A 22,975-nucleotide genomic window follows, 5' to 3' on the forward strand; every position below is an offset into this window, starting at 1 on the left:
TCTTATTTTCTAAATTATAGTTTAATGTAATAAAATCTTATTTCAAAATAACAATCTGGCCCAAACGAACTACCACTGTCATTCCTACTCTTTCAAAATATCTGTTAAATAAATCACTTATAGAAGCATCCTGTGTGGTAGGAGATGGAAAAACCCTATTGATATCTTTTTTTTTTCAGTTGGTCATGGGGCTTGAACTCTGGACCTGGGTGCTGTCCCTGAGCTCTTCAGCTCAAAGCAAGCACTCTACCACTTGAGCCACAGTGCCACTTTTGGTTTTTTCTGGTAGTTAACTGGAGATAACAGTCTCACAGACTTTCCTGCCTGGGCTGGCTTTGAACCATGATCCTCAGTAACGAGGATTACAGGTGTGAGCCACCAGCATCTGGCTCCAACTGGTATCTTTAAATATGTCATTGAATTCCAGGGCTATGATGCAAAGGCCAATACTTTAAGCTAAGATGACCCAATGAGAACTTATCTTCGTTTATTGTAATGTACGGGGCAGGACTTGGGCTCTGTGCTTGCTAGGCAGGTTCTCCATAACTTGAACATGTCTCCAGCTCTTCTTTTCTCTACTTACTTGTGAGACAGGGTTTCACTTTTTACTGTGGTCAGGCTGGATTGTGATCCTCTATTTATGCTTTCCTCGGTAGCTGGGATGACAGCATGTGCCATCACACCCAGCGTTTTCTGTTGAGAGGCAATCTCCGAATCCTCCCTCCACCCCCCAGGATGACCTGAAATTGTGAGCCTCCTGAGCTCAACCTCCCACATAGTGAGGATTGCAGGTGTGAGCCACAGTGCTAGCCTTCACCCATTTTCCACAGACAGGACCATACTTCCTTCCTCTTACTGCTAGGAAGTTTCAGTGAGCTGCAGCTAATAGCCACATGAGAGCACCCTGATTCTATAATGCACTGCATTACTAAGAAGTCAAGAAGATCAGGATTGTCAAATGCACATTCACCCTATGATGCTTTTAACTTACAGTGGGTTCATTAACCAAGCATGCAGCAGAGCCCATTGAAAAAGAAATTTTGAATTGCAACTGTGTAAACACAGCCCTACACTGAAAGCAGGAAGCTCTGGGTTCCAATTTCAGCTCCATCATTAACACAATCTAGTTTCCTTATCAGAAAATGAAAATAAATTTTGCTTTGCCTTATTGATAGGGTCATGTGGGAAAGAAGAGATAAGGAATGTGAAATATCATGATACTAACAGCTAAAAAAAATACAAATTCACCTCAGTGGATTCATGTGCTCAAATGGCAAGAGAAATTTGTGCTGGGATTCCAGCACAGAATGTCAGCACAAGACACTTGAAAAGAGGACCCAGTAGAAGAAATAAATATGGGCCAAAGACAAACTTTTTCAATGTCTTTGTCTGATGAAGGACAGCCTTCTAATGCTGGGGAACACAGCATTGCCTCTCACAGACTGAAGCATACAGCCAGGGAAGGGTGAAGTTTCCAGCATCCCTCGCATTTGAAATGTATTAAACCCACACCCCATAGCAACAAGGACCCAACCTTCCAGGGGCTTGCTTCCCATCACCCAAGAAAGCCAGGCCTAGGGAAGCACACCACTATGACCAAGCTCTCTCCATGCTTCCCACTTGGCAGAACTGAGCCTCCACTGAGTCTTAGAGTCAGCTAAAGACAGACTAGAGGAGGTTTTGCCAACTTTCCCTTTGCATAAAGCCTTCCTCCACCCCCTTGAGACCCCCAGAACCCCTTGTCCAACCTCCACACAGCAGCAGATCTGATCACGACAGCCACCCGTCCCCAACGCCATAGTGTTGGTTTGAATATGGTGAAGAACAGAATTTCTGAATTCATGAGCTCAATTCTCTCATTTGCCAGAGTAAGGAGCCAATGTTACAGTTTAATTACAATCTAGTACCCACAAAGAATCCACTTTCCTGAAGGACCCCATACTTGCACAGAAATCATTTTAACTCCAAGGACATCAAAAACAGATGTCAAGAGTCCTTGTGTCGATGCATCTCAGAATGGCAAAACCATAATTGAGAGCAGGCCAGGGATTCTAACTGTATTTTTGCTGCAAACCACGGTTAGCTTGACCCAGGTCTAAAATTGCATCCTTGAAGATTGTGCCATCTTTGATCTGAGTCACAGCAGGGAAAGAAATAGAAAGAGATGACATAATTTTTTGTAAGTTGCATAAGTTCATTTACAAGTTCATCAGATAAAAAGTTAGCTAATTTTTCACACGCTTCTGATATTTAAAATGAAGATTTGTTTGGATTTTTTTTCTGACACTGAAAATGGTTGCCTAGCAACCCTTTCCTTCGTGGCATGATTCTGCTATGATTTCCACCTGCTAGAGAAAAATTCATCTATGAAATTATTCCTTTGCAAATCAGAAAAAGTAGGAAAATGAGCCAGTGATTCAAATGAATGCATGCTACATTTGCAAGATTGTAGACTTCCAAAGACACATATGCATTTACTTTAAAAATGTTGTATTTTACAAAATGTACCTTAACAAAGGTTGACAATAGCCCTGGCTTCACAAATGCAGGCTGTTTCAAAACAATTCCATTGTAACAGAACACACAGACTCAGTGTTGTGTTCCAACAGAACATTCAGCTTCTGTTTGAAGTGTCTGAAAGGGAAACCCAAGTCCTGTCTCCCCAACACCTCTCAATGACACAGGGTATGGGGAGGCACCCTCATTGCTGGTGGTCTCAAGGACAAGGTGTGCATTCAGAGAACACATTATTAGCCTGATATGCCACGAGAGGACTGACACTAATGCCTTGTAGTCCTGTGCTGTGACCACACTTCATAATTAGACCTGCAGATTCAATATTCAAGGCAGTTGTTTGACTCATTAGGCAGCTGAGCTTGGGGTTCGCTGCCCTCAAGGCATCTCCCTCCTAATTAAAGTGTCCAAGTAGTGTGCTGGGTTAAGGTTGCCAACTGCATGCCCACTGCATCCATTTCACCCTTCCCCTTCAGCAGGACAGCCCTGAGGTTTTGGTTTAGTCCTCGTTTTCAGCATCCATACCTAGATGTGATTAAACTGTGCTTAATGTGGACCACTAAGAGGTAAGTACAAATATCATGTGATACTAAGATTTCTTCTTCAAAAAGCATTCCTGGTCGATACCTTTTGCTCTCCTCTTACTTTTCTTCTTGAAGATAAGGATGTTCATGAAATGATGATGCAATATTTGGCACTCTGGCAGCTACATTCCATCAGGACATCAAGGGACCAACATAAGGACAGTGAGAGCCACATCTGAGAGATGGCTGGTATTGATGCACTTTACAAAACAGTGCTGGAATGTCTAGGGGAGTAAGCCCCTGTTGCATCTAGATGCATTATTTGGGGGTTTCCTAAGCCAGCCCTAATTATAGTAGGCTGATACAATATGGCACAGCTCGACTGAGGAGTTAGCAAGCATAGGTTTCCTTGTAGTTTTTAAAGCAATAGTTCAAAGCAGTATGTCTGAACTTCAGTAATAAAGAAGACACAGCCCCTCCCTATACAATGAACATCTGGTTGATACATAGCCCGCTGTGTATGAGCAAGGTCAGGAGGAAAGTAAGAGGCTTGCTCTGAGACCTATGGAGGGAGGGAATTTCAACAAAGGGTATTCCAACATGCATGCAAATAGTACAGTGAAACCCCCGGGTAAGATTAATTTCACTGCTAAAGCAAAAGAAGAGGAAAAATATCCTAGTTTGGGGCACAAAGCAGGACCCTTTGAGTATTTTGATGTGGACAATCTGATGTGGCTTGTATGCCAGACTCATACGTCAGGTTATGAGACCATCTGCCATTAGTCTGTATAATCAGAATAATTTTAAAATGAATTTGAAATTAGAAAATTACAGGTGTAGATGTCACACTATTTGTATTGAGATGCAAATACACTGGCCCTGTAACTCAGCCACTCACCCCTGAGGATTTATGTCATGTCTGCCCACACAGGCATCCAGAGGTCTTCACTGTGGTAGTTTGTAGTAGAGAAGGCTAGGAAACAGCCTCGATGTCCACCAGCAGGAAACTGGCTCAGTGAACCAAGTGGTCCATTCACACAGGAATAGGATCTGGATTTTTAAGAAGGAATAAGGAAGTTCTTTGCACTGAGGCAGAAACACTTTCAAAATATGCAAAAAAAATACCACATGCACAAAAATGTGCACGTAGCCTGCTACGTTGTGGGAAAGAAAAAATTAGAGCATCTATTTTCACGTGAAGAGAGAAGAAGACCCTATGAGAAACTAATCAGTTATTAGTATGTAAAGCCAAGGTAATCCTGTAGATGTTAAACAAGAAGAGAAAGGGATTTGCTCAATTTTATCTTTACACACTCATCCACAAACACTATACAGATCATCTAAAGGAGAATGTCTCCTTTGTTTTACCTTCTGCAAACAAATAGGCTAAGGATGACTTCATCCTTACTTTGGGTAAAAATGAATGGTTGCTTATCCAACAACACTGCCTAAGGCTTACCTCTGACCAGAAACATTATTCAACATTTGCTTCTTCTAAAGACAGTAAAAGCAATCACCAGAAACAGGTGGATGGAAGACACAAGCAAGAAATAGAAACTTTATATTCACGGGTTTGAAAGGGAGCCACTTACAAAAACGTGTTTGTATCAACACCCATCTCAGTTTGCAAAATGGCTACAGTCAGTGATTGAAGCATGGTTGATGGTGGCCACCTACGAGGGGGCCATGTGTGTGTTGGGGGGAGGGGAGAGATTGTGCACGGAGCCGATGACACGTGACAGGTCCCAGCCACTGAGCGGGCGTCCCCCGCACCCCACTTGCCCTTCGTGTCTTCTCTACTGGTTCTGCTTCCCCTCCTACCGGCCAGCTTGGGTGCTCAGGGCACGCGAGCGAGTGTCAAGGTTACATCCAGCCAAACAAAGGAAGGTAAGCGTGCAAAGAGCGGGCAGTACAGAAGTCACGCAGAACTTACTTGTGGATGATGAGCTGACTGCCAGGTTCCTTGGTGAGACAGGCGGGTGTAGATTTCCAAGGGGGTGGCGGGGAGAACCAAAGGCCTGGGGTGGCTGCTTTCTGGGATCCAAGTTGGGCAGGCGTTATGCGTTACTGATCTCCGGAGTCCGAAACCTCTGGTGTCCTCTTGTCCGTGGCACTGGCGTTTGTGCTTTTATTTCAGTACCAGAAGTCTTTTTTTAAGAAATACTCGTGCATACAGAGTTATGCAAAGCAAACACAGGCCACCTGCCTGCCCGCCTTTGTTCGGGTTCACCGCGGCCACCCCACCCAGCGGCCCTGAGCTGGTTGGGAGGCCCGGGACGGGAGCCAGGCTGTGGGCGCCACCCGGCCCTCGACGGTCTCCACAGACAGTATCTCGCATGCTCACCCCCCGCACGTCTGACCCGGCTCCTCTGAAGATCGGCCCCCCCGCGTGCTCCAGACACAGGCCCGGCCGGGCATGTCACCACGGCGACAGGGCCAAACGTGCTTGCGTCACTGCCCGTGACGTCACAGAAACGTTTGCGTCAGTGCAGACTGACACAGCAGGAGCAGCTCGAGTCACGGCTGACTGGGACGTGGCCGACGTGCCTGCGTCACGGCTGACTGGGACGTATCTGAACATGCTGGCGTCACGGCTGACGCGGACGTGCGGGACGTGCACGCGTCACGGCTGGCGGGAGCGTGGCCCATGTGGCCAAAGAGTGCACCTGCGGCTGACAGCGCTTGACCTTGGACGGAGACATGGAAGTCTCAGACGTCCGTGGGGCTTCTCTGCCCTGACCCCGTGAGGTCAGAGCCGGGAGGTGATGGCCTGGGCTCCAGGCACTGGACATACGACGCGGGGGACAGACGGTAGGCAGAGGGGAGCCGGGCACAAGCAGGGGCCTGAGGCAGTGCGAGGAGGGCGGGGCCGGGGGCATGGGTGGGTCGGGGGGCGTGGGTGGGTGGCCGCGGCGGGGTCAGGGGCCACAGGTGGGTCAGAGGGCACGGGTGGGTGGCCGGGGCTGGTCCACAGCCCGCCCATCGGACGGGCCTGACTGGCGCATGCGGAGTGCCACCTCTAGGAGTCCCAGGTGGGCCGAGTCCTGAGATGAGGCTGGCAGGCGCTTGCAGGACGGTGGAGCCCGTGCAGGAAGAGGGTCCTCCGTGCAGGATGGGGTCCTCCGTGTAGGATGGGGGTCCCTCATGCAGGAAGGGGGTCCTGTGCAAGACGGGGGGTCCCCTCTGCAGGACAGGGCCCCCGTGCAGAACGGGGGACCCCATGCAGGAGGGGGGGCCGTGAAGACCTGCCCAGCGACCTCCGTGGAGGTGTCACGTGGCCTCACAGAACTCTGGGGTGCTGTTCAGAAGCATAGGTATAACTTGGGGCCAGGAGAGCAGCGTGGGCGAGGAGGAGGGAGGGCTGGAAAGACGCGGTGCTTTGGGATGAGGAGTGGAAATCAACACCCCATCAGGGCGAGGGACGCACCCCATAATCCTAGCTACTGGAAACGTCGGGGGGATGGTCGCCGTGCAGAGCGAGCTTAGGTATAAAGTGTTGAGAGGCCCTCGTCTCCAGAAACACACCGGGGCTGGCATGGCTGCCCGCAGCCCCAGCCGTGCAGGTGTGTAGGTAGGAGGATCACGGTCCTCAGCCCTCTGCCCTGGTGGATGGCGGCGGCAGCAGCGGCTTCCACCATCCTCTCCCATACAGCACCCCTGCACGGTCCAGGCTGCGCAGGGCTGCCCGGGTCCAAGCCCCAGTGTGTATGCCAAAGGCGGGGAGTCCGCTCCTCCACTCCCCTGCCTGCAATCACTTCCCAGGAAGCCAGTGGTCTTGTGGTCCTGGGCTGGCCTTCGATTGCTGGGGAGCTCTCCAGCCCCTACAGCAGCATTTTGGATGGAGGGAGATGAACACCCACTGGGGTTTAGATGCAGGGAGAGTGCTGCCAGGCGGGGCCTGCTACACATTTTGGATGCCTGTGCAGGAGGACCTCGGGGTCTCTCCCTTGGCTATAGGGGCACAGGGCTGCCATGTTCCCGGGCCTCCTCAGGGCCTGGCCTTGTCTTCCTGAGGCTGAAACCACAGAGTCAATTCATGGTGTCCAATGGGACTGAACAAAAGCGGGATCAACAGAGGAAATCCTCCCAGCCAGTTTCCTTGGATTAAGACTGGAATGAATGTAAACAAATGCTAACTGGTCTCCCAAAGTGATGCTTATGCCAGGCAATGGAGGCTGAATTCACAGAAGCTGGGACAAAGCCAGCCCTTTCTCAAGCATATACATTCTCTACATTCTCATTATCCATTCTCTCTCTTTTTACCTGGAGTCGGCTTAGCTGTAACCTCCACCAACAGCCTCTCAATGTGCAAGGGTTCGCTGATACAGCCCACCCGGAACTACCCAAGAGCAATCTGGAAAAGCAAACACAGACAGTTCTATTTATAAAACGCCAGCAGAAAATAGATGCTGCCCACGAAAGTGTACAATAGTTGCTGTTCACATTCTGATATCTGAACGAGCCACCGTTGATATGAATAATTCAAACACAGCTCCAGACAAATGATCCTGGGATTATACAAAAATAGAAGAACGCTCCGCAGTCTGCTGCTGCTTTTATTAAAGCCTGGCTCATGCGGAGCACTGTTTTCTCTGGGGTTATTTCTAGTACAAATGATCAGTCAATAAGGCAGGATCTACCGGCAGTGGAGCCCACGTGAGCTGAAAGAAAAGTCATCTTGATCTTCTATTCATTTTTACCTTGTGAATTATAACTCGTGCAGACTGGGTACAAATTAAAAGTCAGAAAATTAGTCTTCATTTGTTTATCTTAATTATTTAGTGGGCTCACAGGCTTTGTTGGAAAATAAACAGGAGGGTGAATTCTGGCCTAAATGTCTACTCGTGATGCAGAGATGAGCCACAGGAAGAAGTAGGAGTGGTACCATCTGTAAATTAAATAAAACCATGCTTCTTCAGTGGCCTTGAGATGCAGTGGTGGGCACACTGCCCTGCTGGGGCTGGCAAACTGCAGGCGTGAGGCAAAGCTACCCGAAGGAGTGGATATCAAAAGTTAGAATTTCCCTGGAAGTTGAAATTGTACATGACCTTAGACCCGAGCCATCTGAAATGAAGGCACTTAGAGGAGGGAAAAATCTATCTCTTGTGAACACATTTGGCTGTGCATTGTTAATAAAACCATTACATAGACGTGATTTGACAATGTCAAAAGGAATGCTTTTGACGTTGGATGAATCCTGGATGAAAGATTTCACTGTCATCAGGGAACAGCTACCTGGGAGAGGTGAGAAGGGCTGCTCCTCTCAGTGTGGTTCCGCTAATGGATCACTGTGTTCTAGAAAGATGTCTGTATGTGGGAGACTGTAGACCGAATAAGCCCTGAGATAGAAACCTGAGTCCTAAGGATTCTCTTGAAAGGATCTCAAAGGAAGCTTCCACTTGGTGTGTAAGATAAACAAATTAAAAACTGATGCCAAAAGAGCGTATCAGATATTCATTTATTACTTACACCGAAAAATTAGTTTGTCGATTTAGCATATCATCTCTCAGAATATACCCAGAGTAAAATAACTGGGAGAAATTTGGAGCAATGAGGAAATAAGCTTGAAGAAGAAACAGACCCAGAAAGAAGGGGCCTATGATACACAAGGGCTCAGCTCTGGCTGGAGGTTCATACTAGACAAAAATAAAGAGAAAACCATGGTTACGAATCATGGGATACACAGAAAACACAGATCAGAAGTGAAAGTAAATAATACAATATTGCTAAGTTACCTACTTGCCTAAAGCTACATGCTACTTTTGTTGGGGGGTGAGGACTTGAACTCAGGGCCTGGATACTGTCTCTGAGCTCTTTTGCTCAAGGCTAGTACTTTATTACTTTGAGCCAGACCTCCACTTTCAGTTTTCTGGTAGTTAATTGGAGCTAAGAGACTCAGGAACTTTTCTGCCCAGGCTGGCTTGGAACCACAATTCTCAGATCTCAGCCTCCCTGAGTAGCTAGGATTACAGGAGTGAGCCACCAGCACCTAGCCTACATGCTACTTTTAATTTAACAAATGAACATACCCAGACATATGCAAATACTAGAAATTCATGTTTTTTAAGTTGTAGCTTGCATTTAGTTCAGCAGAATGTCTAATGAACCATTGCTTGCTGGATTTTACCCCTAGAAGTTCTGATTCAGTAGGTTCGGGTAAAGCTCAATAGTTTGCATTTCTAACACCTGCAGACACCATCATTGCTGCTGCTGATTTAAGGATTACTTATGAGCCACTAGTTTGAGTGAATTTCTTGGCAGAATGCTAATAATGAGGCTCCCAATTCTATACTTCTCTCCCCCTAGTAATCATCCCTAGAATAACCTTGTCAGGCTCTTCCAGAAAGAGCTTTATACGTGAAAATTATATAGAAAAGACAACCCTGAAAATTCATATTATATCAGAATAAACTAAAACAAATGGCAAAAAATTGAGTATTTAGTAACAACAAATGTTATTTTCCTATCCCTAACCTTCCCTTTTCTCAAAAGAAGGAAGATCTGAAAATTTCACTGAGATTTGTCAAGGTCATGGTCAGTTTTTAGGATGCTTTAGAATCTAAGTCAAGCTCAGTCCTCCAAGTGGGAAGTCTAATTGGTATACCCTCACCGAGTCTAGTATTTTCTACCTTCATGTAACAATATGAGCAACTGTTTGTCTCAAGGCAGATGCCAACAGGAAGGGGAGGAGTAAAGGCTGTGATTGAAAAGCAAAGTTCTGATCAGTTCCTTATAATCTGCAAAAAATGGTAACTCTTTTCTCCTGAGTATCTTCAACTCAGTCTGAATTCCAGGAACGAATTTAAAAATGCATTTCCCTTTGCATTGAATGAATGTGTCTGTCTCTGCCTCTCTCTTTCTCATCCGTAAATTAATAGAACCTCATTTTGACAGGAATGCTTGAATCTTGCAAAAATTTGCATAAATTCCACATTGACATATTAAAGGCAAATTACACAAATGTGAAAAATGAATAAAATGTTCTCAAGGCGACATCCTGAGATTGACTGTGACTGAATTCATAGTTGGTGAAAAACATAGACTTTGTTCATTTATTTTAATAACTGACATTGATTTTAATTATTTACAATATCAACCTTAAGAAGCTGAACCCACCTGACAGCCCTCAACTATTTGATCTCAGCTAAAAAATTGTGAAGGAGTCAGAGCTCTCAGCGAGAATGGAAGCTTATAAATTAATGAAGTGAGAATTGACACATTTTCTTCACATCTGAAGGTTTGTTTACACATTTAAAACCATGTCTTACACCATTACAATCCCTTGCAGACACTAATTCCATGCTCTTGTGGAATGTTTTTGTTGTATACTTTGGCTTAGAAGATATTTTGTCCTGATAAATATAAAAACCTAAGACTCCTAGAAGTGAAATGACATGTCAGAGATGAGACACAGAGTAATGTCAAGATCACACTTGAGATGTGACACACTCTTGACTTTTGTCCTTTCCCATGGATGGTTCCAACCGTTCATAAGAGGTGGGGGAAGGGAACTACATTTTAAAGCGACATGCTTCGATACCATTTCCTAATTCTTTCCTGTGGCTGAAATGCAAAGTAAAACTTTGGGTGGTCAGTGGCTCGGGCCTGTAATCCTAGCCACTTGGGAGGCAGAGCTTGGGAGATTTGTGACTGGAGGCTAATCTAGGGAGAAGACAAAGTTGTGTGGTCCTCATGTTAACCAATAGCTGGGTAGTGTGGTGTGTGCCTCTCAACCCCAGGGGGATTGGCAGGATTAACATTCCCGGCCAGCCAGAACAAAAAGCAAGATCCAATCTCAAAGATAATAAGCAGCACAAATGAATAAAATGCCCCAAAGATGGATGTGTGGTTCAAGCACTAAAGCACCTGCCCTAGCAAGAGCAAAACCCTGTTCAAGACCCAGTACTTCCAAGGAAGAAGATGAAAGAGAAGGAGAAAGGAAAAGGAGGACAAAGAGAAGAGAGGAAGGAGGGAAGAGGAAGGGTGGACTGGGGAAGGAGGAGGAAGAAAAGAGGAAGGAGGAGGGGGAGGGGAGAGTGGAGAGGGAGAAAAAGGAGGAAGAGAGAGAGGGGTAGGGACTCCAAAGCCCTCCATACAGGCGTCCACCACAGTCCACTGTGGGACCAGGTCTCGGCACAGGGCAGCTGTCACCTTGAGGCCCAGGCCCCAAGTGCTGTTAGAGTCTGGTGCCTGTGGTTCCCACCTGTCTAGCTACTCAGGAGGCTGAGATATGAGGATCCTGGTTCAAAGCAAGCTCAGGCAGGAAAGTCCGTGAGACTCTTATCTCTAGTTAACCACTAGAAAATGGAAACTGGTGCTGTGGCTCAAGTGGTAGAGTGCTCACCTTGAGCAAAAGAGCTTAGGGACAGCACCCAGGTCCTGAGTCCAAGCCCCACAACTGAAAAAAAAAAATCACTTAATTTATCATTGTCTAAAGCCTGGAGTGACAGATAAGTAAATTTGTTGAATTAAATGATTGAGTGGGGGATAGAAAGTTGGAGAAACAAATACCCATTTGTTTCAAATGAGCAAATAAAATGAATTGGTTTGTTCACTTTTTCTCTGGTTGAGAATTTCTGCAAGTGAATAATGTGAATCAAAATATTTCACAAAAGCTTCTTTGGTTTTCAATTTATATTCATTATTCCTGTGAGAATGATCTTTAGGAATTTTAAGGCTGCTTATGATATATTTTGATATTCACATGAGAAAAAATTCCTTCCAGTACTGGGCTTTGAACTCAGGGCCTTGCACAAACTAAGCAGACATACTACCACTTGAGACACGTCTCCAGTCCTTTTCTGCCTTAGCTACTGTTCAGGAGGCATCTACTGTTTTCACACAGGCCAACTTCAGACCCAAATCATTCTGTCTACACCTCCCACATAGTAGGAATGACAGACATACACTACCATGCCTGGTTTGGTGGTTGAGATGGGAATCCCTAGTTGCAATCATGATCAGATTTGTCTGATCACTTACTTCACCATTTCTTACAATATCAATGGTTGGCTGTGATCACGGCAGTGGATGAGTTGGCAGTAAACAAACATTCAGCTCCCCATGTAGGCTGGTGAATCACAGATACTTGCATGGATTTGGCCTTTTCTCGTCCTGACTACTTCTCCATCTGCTTCCCCGCACACTCTTTTCCATTTCCCACTTTCTGTCTATATTGGTGGAGAATTGCCATAGCAACTGTGTGAAATAAATCAATTCAGTTCCTATTTTCTGGATGTTACGGCCTTGTTCAGAGGTCAGATTTCAAAGAAAGCAAAGGACCAAAGCTCCTGGCAGATGGAGGCAGAATCTCCTGCTAACCTGAATACACCAGTGGAAGAAAGTAGCAGATGATCTCATCGCTTGGAGCTCAGTGAGACAGAGGCAAAGAGAAAAGGAACTGGAATGTGATGGCTCAGATGCCTGTCCTCTAAGGAGCCTTTGAGCTGTCTGTGAGCAACACCAGAAGAAACAGTAGAAATGGCTTAAGCAGACAATGAGCATTTCTTTATTTGAAATGATGCAGCTGATTGATTCAAACAGATAGACACACTTCCTTTACTGATTGATAAGTTATTGATCTATTTTCTCCTATAGGTACAGAGATTGCCTTTTCTACCCCAGGTACCAAGATCTTACAATATCTGACCCATTTTGTTTATGGTTTTTAAGTGCAATGGAAAGTGTGTGTGTGTGTGTGTGTGTGTGTGTGTGTGTGTGTGTGTGTGTGTGTGTGTGTGTGTAACACAACAATAAGGAAAAACAGATAAAAGTTTGAGGAACAAGGAATTTTTTGTAGCTCAATTATTTACACTTTCTGTGAATAAAGTGACCAGAAACAGGACATTTTATATTTCTGATGCTCATCAGAGACATGTGTGTCCAATAATATCTTCATTTAACTTAGAGGATTACTGTGGCAATACACACACACACATACACACACACACACACACACACACACACACACACACACACACACACACACATTCTCCTTATGGTCAGGGCAGGGAACCAGGATTCCTAGTTCATGCCAGCGGTCTGCTGACTATTCTGTGCTTGCACCCAAACCCAAGTCTAGTGCGCAAACCTGAAGACTATAGATCACTGAGGTAGGGATGGGTCTAAAAGTGAAGGACCAGGGCTTGGAAGAGCTCTACATCAGGTGATAGACACAGGCAGGCTGGAGCAGATCACTTCACCTGGAGAGTCGAGGAGATTTGAGCCCTGGTGGATTGGTACTGAAATGGGCCCTCTGGAAAATGAGCATTAACTCCTTCAGCCTTTCCATCCCAGGTGAGGACCGAGCCTTCGCCCCTCAAAGCCAACTCCTCCCGCAAGGTGCCAGGTCATAGCAGAGTGCGGCCTTTACCACACACCCCTGCCATGATTCCAGTCTTCCAACTGTGAGAAACAAATTTCTTCTCTTTAAAAACTACCCAGGCCAGGGCACTTTGTTCTCTTAACACCAATGGACTAACAGCTGTCTCCTAGCCCCAGCATTCCTTTACTGTCCAGTAAAACCTAACTGGTTAGAATTTTGAAGTAAATATGTTTTCCTGCTTATGTGGAGGTAATTATTTACATGTGAAATTTCACCACCTTTTCTCCTTTTCTGTTATTGTTCCAAAAACACACGTTTTTCTTTCTCAAGAAAATCCTGGGTATTGCTATATTATATAACATCCTTGACTCTCTGCTTCTGTGTCCAGTGCTTTCTTAATTTAGCAGAAAATCTTGAAAGTGTTGTATCTTCATTTGGCATTATTCAAAAGCCAGATGGTACTAGAGGCCACCCACAAAATGGGCACACAGGCCCTGTATTGTGTTCTGCCCACAACTGCACAGGGCTGGGACTTCCTCCCCTCCCCCTAACCCTTCTGGATAGCTGTATGCATAGATCTGGAGTCAGAAAATCTGTCACTGCAACTCTAAGAATATAAAAGCCGTTTCTGGGTGCCAGTGGCTCATGCCTATAATCCTCTCTAATCAGGAGGCTGAGGTCTGAGGATCATGGTTTAAAGCCAACCTGGGCAGGAAAAGTCTGTGAAACCTTATCTCCAATTAAGTGCCAAAAGCCAGATGTGGATCTGTGTCTCAAGTGGTAGATCATCATCTTTGAGTGAAAGAACTCAGGGACAGCGCCTAGGCCCCTGAGTTCAAGCCCCAGGACCAGCATCAAAAAAAGAAAAGGAAATTATTTTTCTGAAGGTGATGACTGTCCAAGACCAAGCAAGAGCCTGGGTCACCTGTGGACTGGATGCTAATGGTATGCTGGTGTGCTGCATCCATGGTAACCAGTTTTGAGAATAGGGGAGCACAGGCAGAGTCAGTGCCCCCACCCACTCTGTAGTACGATCTAGTCTTGCTGTGTCCCTAAAAACCACTTTCAAAGTAGCCTATATTTTGTTTTGTTTTGTTTTTTTGCTAGTCCTGTGGCTTGAACTCTGGGCTTTGGTGCTTAAACTTAAACTTTTGTGCGCAAGGCTAGCACTCTACCATGTGAGCACAGTTCTACTTCCCATTTTTTGCTAGTTAATTGGAGATAAGAGTATCATAGACTTTCCTGCCTGGACTGGCTTTGAACCATGATCGTCAGAGCTCAGCTTTCTGAATAGCTAGGATTATAGGCATGAGCCACCGGTGCCTGGTGAAAATTAATGTTATATTCTACCGCTTTTAGTGCCTTAGCCAGAAGACCTGGGTTTGACTCATGGCTTTTGCCCATCGCTGTATGGGACACCATAGACAACAGATCTTTGCTAGAATAAATTCATTTAAAACATGGGCCTAATGCTGAATCCCATATCTGACCCTCACTCAAGCCATGATGTAGCTGTGCTCTCTATCCACAGTCATCTCTCCATCCACGCTTGTCCACACCCACCTCACTGCTGAGTGTTCTGGGTAGGGTGAGGGGTGAGGAGGGCCTTTCCATTGAGGGCTGCCTCAGCAGGGCCCCCAGTGTTCCGCCCTGGGTTCCCCTGAGCTCCCCAGCAAGCCCACAGGACGTTGTTCCTGCCTGTCTTCACAGCAAGGTCCTGACCCCAGCTGCTAAGCAGGGTCAGCCGGGCCAAGTGGAACCTTGGCAAGTAAACTTCAGCCTTTAGGAAAGTGCAGAGCTCCAATCTCATGAAAGAAGACGGTTTGCCCACTTGGCAGTAAAGAGCTGTGTCAATAATGGCAGGCAGAGAGAAACTGTGCATGACACAGCGAGGAAGGCTGGGATGCAGCCAGTGCACTCTGTCTCCAGGGAAAGGACTAACAAGACGCCTTCCCACAGAGTGTGCACATCATTTTCAAGTAACTCTGTTTTCAAATATGGTTCTGTCTAAAAGAACAAAAAGGAAAGAAATCCCAAAATAACAAATTCGTTTTCTAAATTTTGTTACTTTAGGACCAATGTATTGAGAGAACTAATGCAGGGATCATAGGACTTCGCCAATCCATCAGTGCACAGGAGTAAATAAAAATCCAGCACTCTTACTATGCAGAAATCAAGGAGGAAAACGTCTTTCTTAGTTTCCTGTTCTATCCTCACACAGCAAAATAAGTTAATGAAGATATGGATATGATATATATATACTTACGTAGATGTTAGTTTGGTTTCTCTAGGGAAATCAGAGTATCTATTTCAAAGTGTCAGAGAGAAGATAATTGCTCAATTCTGGGCCAATTTACAAAATAGATTGCAGGTCTTGTCTTCAGGATTTCATTGTTGGAGACACTGCTTCTCATACAAACATCAGTTTGACACTAAATTTTCACATTGATGCTCATCAAAGAGCACCACAAATACATGTGTAAGCAAAATTAAATACGAAATTGTCAAGCTGAGAGTATCAGTTCCACATACAAAGGGTAATGAAACCCCCCGAAGAAACTAGACATTCCCTCCAGCTAAGCCAATGCTTACCCAAAGAGAACACCAGCTTGGGAACCCTGTGGACCCAGCTACCCACAAGGCCATGCAGCAGTCACAAGCTCCTCACTCAGGCCCAGGTCCAGCCCTGTCCACAACCAGAGCCCGCTCACCTAAGAGCCTCTCTGTGACTCATGCAGTGCATTTGGAATTAAAGTTTTGCTTGAGAAGAAATACAAGTACAGACTTGTAATCTAGAGGAACAGAGGCTTAGCTTCCATTTTCACTTGTTCTCATCATCAACTCTCCTATGCAGGCATTGTAATCTTTCTAAATTTCATGGGTTTTTTTCACTTATAAAAAGGGATAGTAACATAGACTACAAAAGATTAAGATAAGGGGATAGAGATTTTTAGGAGGAGGGCCCTGTGCCTGGTAGATTTCTGGGAACGTGGTGAAGGCCTTCTCTTCCTTTGCTGACTTCGACTGACTCCAGCTGTCTCTGTAGACATATTCCTGTTAACCTTTGGTCAGCAGGCAGAGGCAGATTCCCTGCCTTTGTGAACAGCCTGGGCTCAAGCTGCCCTGTGTGGCGCTGTGAGAAGAAAACAAGTCAGCTAGAATGCAAATTAAGGATATGCTAATTAAGGATATGCTAATTTTTCTCTTCCCAGTACTGGGGTGCAGACTTCAACGAAAAGATGTTTATGAAATTTACCTTTACATCTTAAAGAAGTCTAAAATGTGCCTTTATTATATACAAAGGACAAAAGGAGAGACACAGAAATGCAACATGTTATGCTTGAATGATAAATATCCTATGCTCCCGTTTTGCTTAAAAATTTTTCTCTTTGCAGTCTTGTAGTTTTAACAACACTGTGTTCTTTTTAATATCAATAGCATTAGAGAAGAAAAACTGGCTTCTCAAAGCAGTCACTTGTTGCTGATATGAGAATCATGCCAATCATATAGCCATCACTAATGAGCTCATCCCTTAAGGCAAAGAAATCAAGGAACTTTAGTAAGAAGGTTAAAAAGTAAAAAAAAAATAGAGAATAGATGGGGTTGTGGTATTATTTGATAAATGTGATTAAAGTGCTAAAGCAGAGCTGTTCAAGCCTTTTGTTTATGGTTTTAAAAGACACCACTGTGCTATGATAAATGTGATGAAAATTGAAAATTCAGGGCAAAAGTTTGGAAGACATAGCTTTAGGTATTTTTTTTCTAGGCTGATAGATGAAGTACAAAGGTCAGATCACTGGCTGTGAAATATTCTTTAATATTCTTTGTAACCTTCACTCCTAAAGAAATATGAAGGTCACATCAATGGCTCTGTGTATTATTTTTCAACAATAAGGAAGCTTGAATCATGAAGGACTTTCTAAAGCTTACTGTATTTCTTAACACCAGTGGTTTCTGGCATCACCTGACAGAGAAATATTCTTTGTATTTGTCCTGCCAATTTGGCCCAGGCTTACACCCCATGGCAGCTTGAGGGAAATGGTAACAATGCCAGAAATTAACTCACAGCCCTGCCTTGCTCTTTGTGGATTGAAAGAGTTGTTAAGAGTCAGAATATTTGTGTTTCCCCCAAAATGTACATACTAAAATACTAACTACCAAAGTAATGGTTTAAGGAAGTGAGACCTTTATGAGATAGGGAGCAATGGTGAGAGGTTGGTGCTTTTTATAAAAGAGATCCCATGTACCCTCCTTCTGCCATGCCGGGCACAGTGAGAACCCCAATGGCGTTCCCATCAGTCACCTAAATGTATTGTTCCTGGACTTCCTGGGATGAAGAATTGAGAGAAAGAAACATCTGGGTTTTATAAGCCACTCCAGACTCTAGTACTGTGTTGTTAGAGCAGGGCAAATGGATGAAGACACCAGCCGTCTGCTTCCACTACAACAGGCACATTTTTGCCCAGAAAGCAGGACCCAAAGAGTCTCTGAAGGGAGCACATTTAGAGTTCAGACAACAGAACCTGAGGAGCACTCACCCCAAATGCCAGAGCAGTGAGCTGCTCTGATTGTGTGCTTTGAGGGGGCCTGCCCTTCAGCAGACAGCACTGCGTAATCTACAGGATGAGAACGGCTCCATCTCTCTAAGGCACTGGATTTCCTTTTCAGTGGAAAGATCTGATTCTGAGGTGTCACAGTCCTGGAGACGCTGTTCAGCACAGTAAGGAGACCAGACACTGAATCTGGAGTCAGGATGTCTAGGTTCAAATCCTGACTCCAACCCTACACTGGTTCCATAACCTTGAGCAGTAAGTGTACTTAATCATCACTATGTACCTTAGTTTTTCCATTTATAAATGAGGTAATAAAAACACTTATTCTTTTAATAGGTTGAACTGACTTAATTATTTCAAAATTGTTTCCAGCAGTATCCAGAGCATATTAAGTTGTATTAGTGTTCAATGGATAATGTCATTAGCTTTTTCCTCAAGATTGCTGGCCATTAAGTTTTCCCACCATGCATGCAGGACTGGCAAAAGCATCTACAGATCAGAAATGGCTGGCTAATCTCCCCTTCTTCCTGGCCACAGGGAATACATTTCCCAGATTCCCCTGCATTTCAGTAAAAGTAGCCACATAGACTACATTTCCCAGATTCCCTTGCATTTGAGTAAAAGTGGGAAATGATAGTATCCATCCATGCTCAGCCTACAAATCACACAGCTTTCTCCTTCTGTGGCTTGATGCAGGTAAACACAGTGACAGAAGTCACCTATGACAAAGAATGGCAGAGCCACAATATGGAAGGTGTCTGTGTCTCAGCCTCATGCCTCCAAGGGAGTGCTGCCTAACCAGGAGCACTTGAACTATCCCTTTATACAACAAGAAAGAAATTCTCACTGTGCTAAGCTTTCTTTACAGCAGCTAGCAATATTACCTTAATCACAGTCCAATATCCCCTGCCTGGAGATAAAGTCACTGTAGCCAGCAGTGCCTAGAGGGTGTAGTTGATCACAATCACCAGGAGATTGTCAGTGATGCAGAAAAGCCCATCTACAAAGGAAACCAGGCCATACAACATTAAGTAAGGCTTGCAAGAACCCTCAAATCCAAAGGATAAGCACAAAAAAAATCTCCAAAGTTGAGTTGAAAGATGGCTGCAGTCAGCACAGCTGTTCAAAGAATAACCACAGCGCTAGTCCAGCTGGCTTCAGAGACTTTCTAGAAGAGAATGTTCCTGCTCCCATCAGCACAGGCTGCCCCAGGGGTAATTTCCTACAACTGATACTGACTATATTGACCCAAACATCTTCCCAAGTGAGCAGGTTTCAGTGGTGATATTTCTTACAATCGAGCTGACACAGTGCTAGGCTCTGTGCGTGTTTGAATACAATCTGGGTTGGATAACAAGTAGAGGCACCCTCAACCCTGAAATCCTGAGCTTTTGTTGGCTATGTAAAAGTAGTGTTCCTATGGCTTATAAAGATTCCAAGAAGTGGACCATGCTGTGGTAATTCTCACTGGAGGGAGGCAGCTGCTCCTCGGTACAGACAGCATCTGAGAAAGGCAAGCTGGGTCTCAGTTTTTTTTGAAGACATGCTAGCCATCTGGGTAGTAGTAAGCCATCTGCCCAAAGTTCTCAAACAAGAGAAAAGGATACTGGAGGAAAAGGCATACTTTTATGTTTGTATAAATGTGGTTCTGCTCATTTGGGGTTATCCCATGCCTTTCCAAGCACTGTCTCAATTTTCTAAATGCTTTATCAAAAAATCTTCTAAATGCTCTATCAAAAAATGTGAATGGCTGGGTGCCGGTGGCTCACGCCTATAATCCTACCTACTCAAGAGGCTGAGATCTGAAGATCATGGTTCAAAGCCAGCCCGGGCAGGAAAGTCCATGAGACTCTTCTCTCCAATAAACCACTAGAAAACCGGAAGTGGCACTGTGGCTCAAGTGGTAGAGCACTCGCCTTGAGCTAGAGAGCTGAGGGACAGTGCCTAGGTTCAGCGATCAAGCCCCACAACTGACCAAAAAAAAAAAAAAGTGAATTGATTTATGCTGATACATACCCTTATGATTCTCTGAACATTGTACAAACCAACATGTGACCTGCCAGGATCTGACCTCGTGGTGTTCCCCCTGCTGTAGCCATCTCTCCTGGGACATTTAATGGAGCATCTTCCTCATAAATACATTTGGTTCTTATAAGATATTGCTTTCCTGGGGGACTACATAGAGACTCTCCCTGCTGAGGGGAGGAAGGAGGTGGCCACTGTGGACGGCCAGCAGGATAAGGACTGCAGGCTGCCTCTGAGAAGCAGGGGCAGCTGCCAGCCACAACCCATCAAGAGCACAGACTCCTCGGTGCTCCTTCGGAGCACAAGAAAGTTAGTCCCACCAAATGCTTTGTGAGTTCATAAGTGATTCCCCCCAGTTGAACCTTCAGATGAGAACACAGCAGACAGACATTACCACTGCAGATAACACTGTCACTATAATGCAGGACACCAAACACAGGAGCCATGGGTCAGGTGCCCTGGCTCTTGAGTCACAAAAGCTGTGGGATAATAAATGTGTTGTATATATCGGCTAAGTATGTGGCAATTTGTTCCATAGCACTCTTGGAACGTTATTCTGGTAATATTCACCCGCACCAGAACTGAACCCTAGTCTAGACCACTGTAAAGTGCCTCTATCCTTCGCTGTTTCCTCTGCAGGAAAACCAAAATTGAACTTCTTTAAATTTCCAGTTTTACCTTGAAAATTAGGTGGCTCCAGACCTCGTTGAACTTGGAATGCCAGCAACTCCTCGGTAAGTGCCATATGCAGTAGTCTTTGCTATTACTTGGAAACATGAAAGGACACTGTCTCACCCACAAATGTTTTTCCAAGATAATAAAATTTCTACAAATGTGAGGTGGAGCAATTATTAAAGCTGATGTAATGTTAATTTAGGGGATGTTTAATTAAATATTTATTAATCTTATTTCCGAAGGGTTCTCTAGGAATTTGGGAGTTAATGTTTTCTTATTCAGGCCTCAATCTGTTCTGTTTTCTCCTGAGAGCCTCCGGTGTCCTGGGCGCTGTGCCAATAATTCCTAGCAGATAAAGGGACCTGCCTTTTTATTGCAACTTCCCTTCCTGCCTTATTAAATTGATAATTTTTCACGCAAGCAAATGTCATGCATAGGTCAAAGATAGCACTGTTTAAGATAAAGGAAAAGGGAAAGAAAGCACACAGGCAAATGCAGAGGAAATGAAAACTGGAGATTATAGTTCTCAGACCATGTTAACAAAAAGCAAAAAGAACACACACATTCTCTCTCTCTTTTTCACACACACACACACACACACCAACATTTTCTCCTTCATTTTACATGACAACATTGTCAAGCTTGTTTTTCTTTCCAAATAAATCAGTGGAAATGGTCTCTCTTAGCATCCTGCAACTCAACAGCAACACATGGATGATGCCTTTGAATTCTTTCTCCCTAAAATCTAGCAAGATGGCATCTTTCTGAATGAGCCAATCAGTTCTAAATGCTGAGCTTTACTTGGTTATCTGTGTCCAGTCAGGACACTGATATGAATTAGACCTTGAACATTGGAAATCAGATTGTTTCTGGTCACACAAACTCATTATTTGCCAATTGTCTCCTGGAAATTATATAATAAAAAATCATTTGAGGCTGAGCATCAGTGGCTTGTATCTGTAATTCTTGCTGCTCAAGAGACTAAGAGAGGATTGAGGGCCAGTTCAAAGTGAGGCTTGCAGAACGGTCCATGAGACCCCATCTCCAAAATAAGCAAACAGGTTTGAGTGAGTGTGAAGTCCTGAATTCAAATCCACTACCAGGAAAAAATTATGACTACAAAAAAGATACAAAATTAATTATGCTCATACAATCATTGAAAAAGAGGAAGAAAAAATAGCCAGCAAGGACATCAAGTGGCAGTGTCTTCATCCATGCCTAGATATCATGGGGGCCAGATTTCTTTCTTTTTCTTCGAATTGCATTTGCTTGTTTTACTTGGGGAGAAGAGATAGGGTGCTGGTTGTTCTTTGTCTGGGCTTGTTTGTGTACTTGCTTTATTTTGTGGTACCTAGAATAGAACCCAAGGCCTTGCACATGCTACACAAGCAAACCATATTTCTTAATTAATTAGGGCTGTGCTGTGCAGAGAAGGCAAACAGTTCCAAGTAACTTCTAATTCTGGTCCCAAACCTTCAAACCAACAGCAGAAGTTTCTCAACTGAAAAATAAGCTACAAAAATGTCAGGCAAAGCTTGGCCGATTAGCACAGAAGTTTCAGCACTTAGTACAAAACATATATAGTTTATGAAACAATAAGGATGGTATGTTTCCTGGAAGGGTTGCCCGGGAAGAATTCAAGATGGTGCAGTCTCTGTGGGGGTCAGACTGGCTCTGTGTGTGTGTGTGTGTGTGTGTGTGTGTGTGTGTGTGTGTGTGTGTGTGTGTGTGTGTGTGTGTGTGTGTGTGTGTGTGTGTGTGTGTGTGTGTGTGTAGGTGGGTGGATATGTAAGAGCAAATTTAGAGTAAGGCATGAGGAATTAAACAAAGTCATTCTCCACACAAAAATAAAGCAAAGAAAGTCATATAGACAAACAAAGGCCTGAGAGTCCCTCTTGTTATTCTCTGCCAGATCCAAGGTTAAATGATGCTCATGTGCATTTAAACTTATCCCTTCACACCTGTACCAGGTGGGGTCTCAGCACAGCTGGGTCAAAGGAACAGAGGTTAATGAAGGGGAGCAGTTTGTAGAGTACCACCCATGAGTGTGAAATCTTAGGCAGAGAAAGCACAATGTATCTTAACTTCTTTTTCTCCATCATTTTCTGAGGTGCCCTGGCCCCCCACTGGCCAGTGTCAAGTGGCCAGCAACTAGCTAGCGAGTCTGGACAAGACCTTTACAGGAACACAGAGACAGCAGATGAAGAGGAGGGCCATGGACAGCAACTATCACACACCAAGGAGGACAGGAAGCAGATGCTTAGCCAGCTTCCTCCTTCCCACAGCACATGTGGCTGAGCTGGGATTTGAACCCAGGACTTCTACTTTCAGGTATATGATCATTCCTCCTCGCTGCTTGT

At 44.7% G+C, this 22,975-nt stretch overlaps 1 protein-coding gene across 2 annotated transcripts in view; it reads right to left on the reverse strand.

The window, feature by feature from the left end:
• The window catches only part of LOC138827340 (schwannomin-interacting protein 1), a 476,238-nt gene that overhangs the window by 411,497 nt on the left and 41,766 nt on the right, over positions 1–22,975 (reverse strand). The window contains exon 1 of one of the 2 annotated variants that reach the window (XM_070022858.1): positions 4,972–5,153. The exons of the other annotated variant lie outside the window; for it this stretch is intronic. The gene's annotated coding sequence lies outside the window, so the exon portion shown is untranslated. Of the gene's footprint in view, positions 1–4,971; positions 5,154–22,975 lie in introns of those variants that run through there. 2 annotated transcript variants of the gene reach the window in all.

Source organism: Dipodomys merriami, unplaced genomic scaffold (genome assembly GCF_024711535.1).
Source record: "Dipodomys merriami isolate MVZ:Mamm:240054 unplaced genomic scaffold, mDipMer1.0.p SCAF_154, whole genome shotgun sequence".
In the NCBI taxonomy this organism is placed as follows: domain Eukaryota; kingdom Metazoa; phylum Chordata; class Mammalia; order Rodentia; family Heteromyidae; genus Dipodomys; species Dipodomys merriami.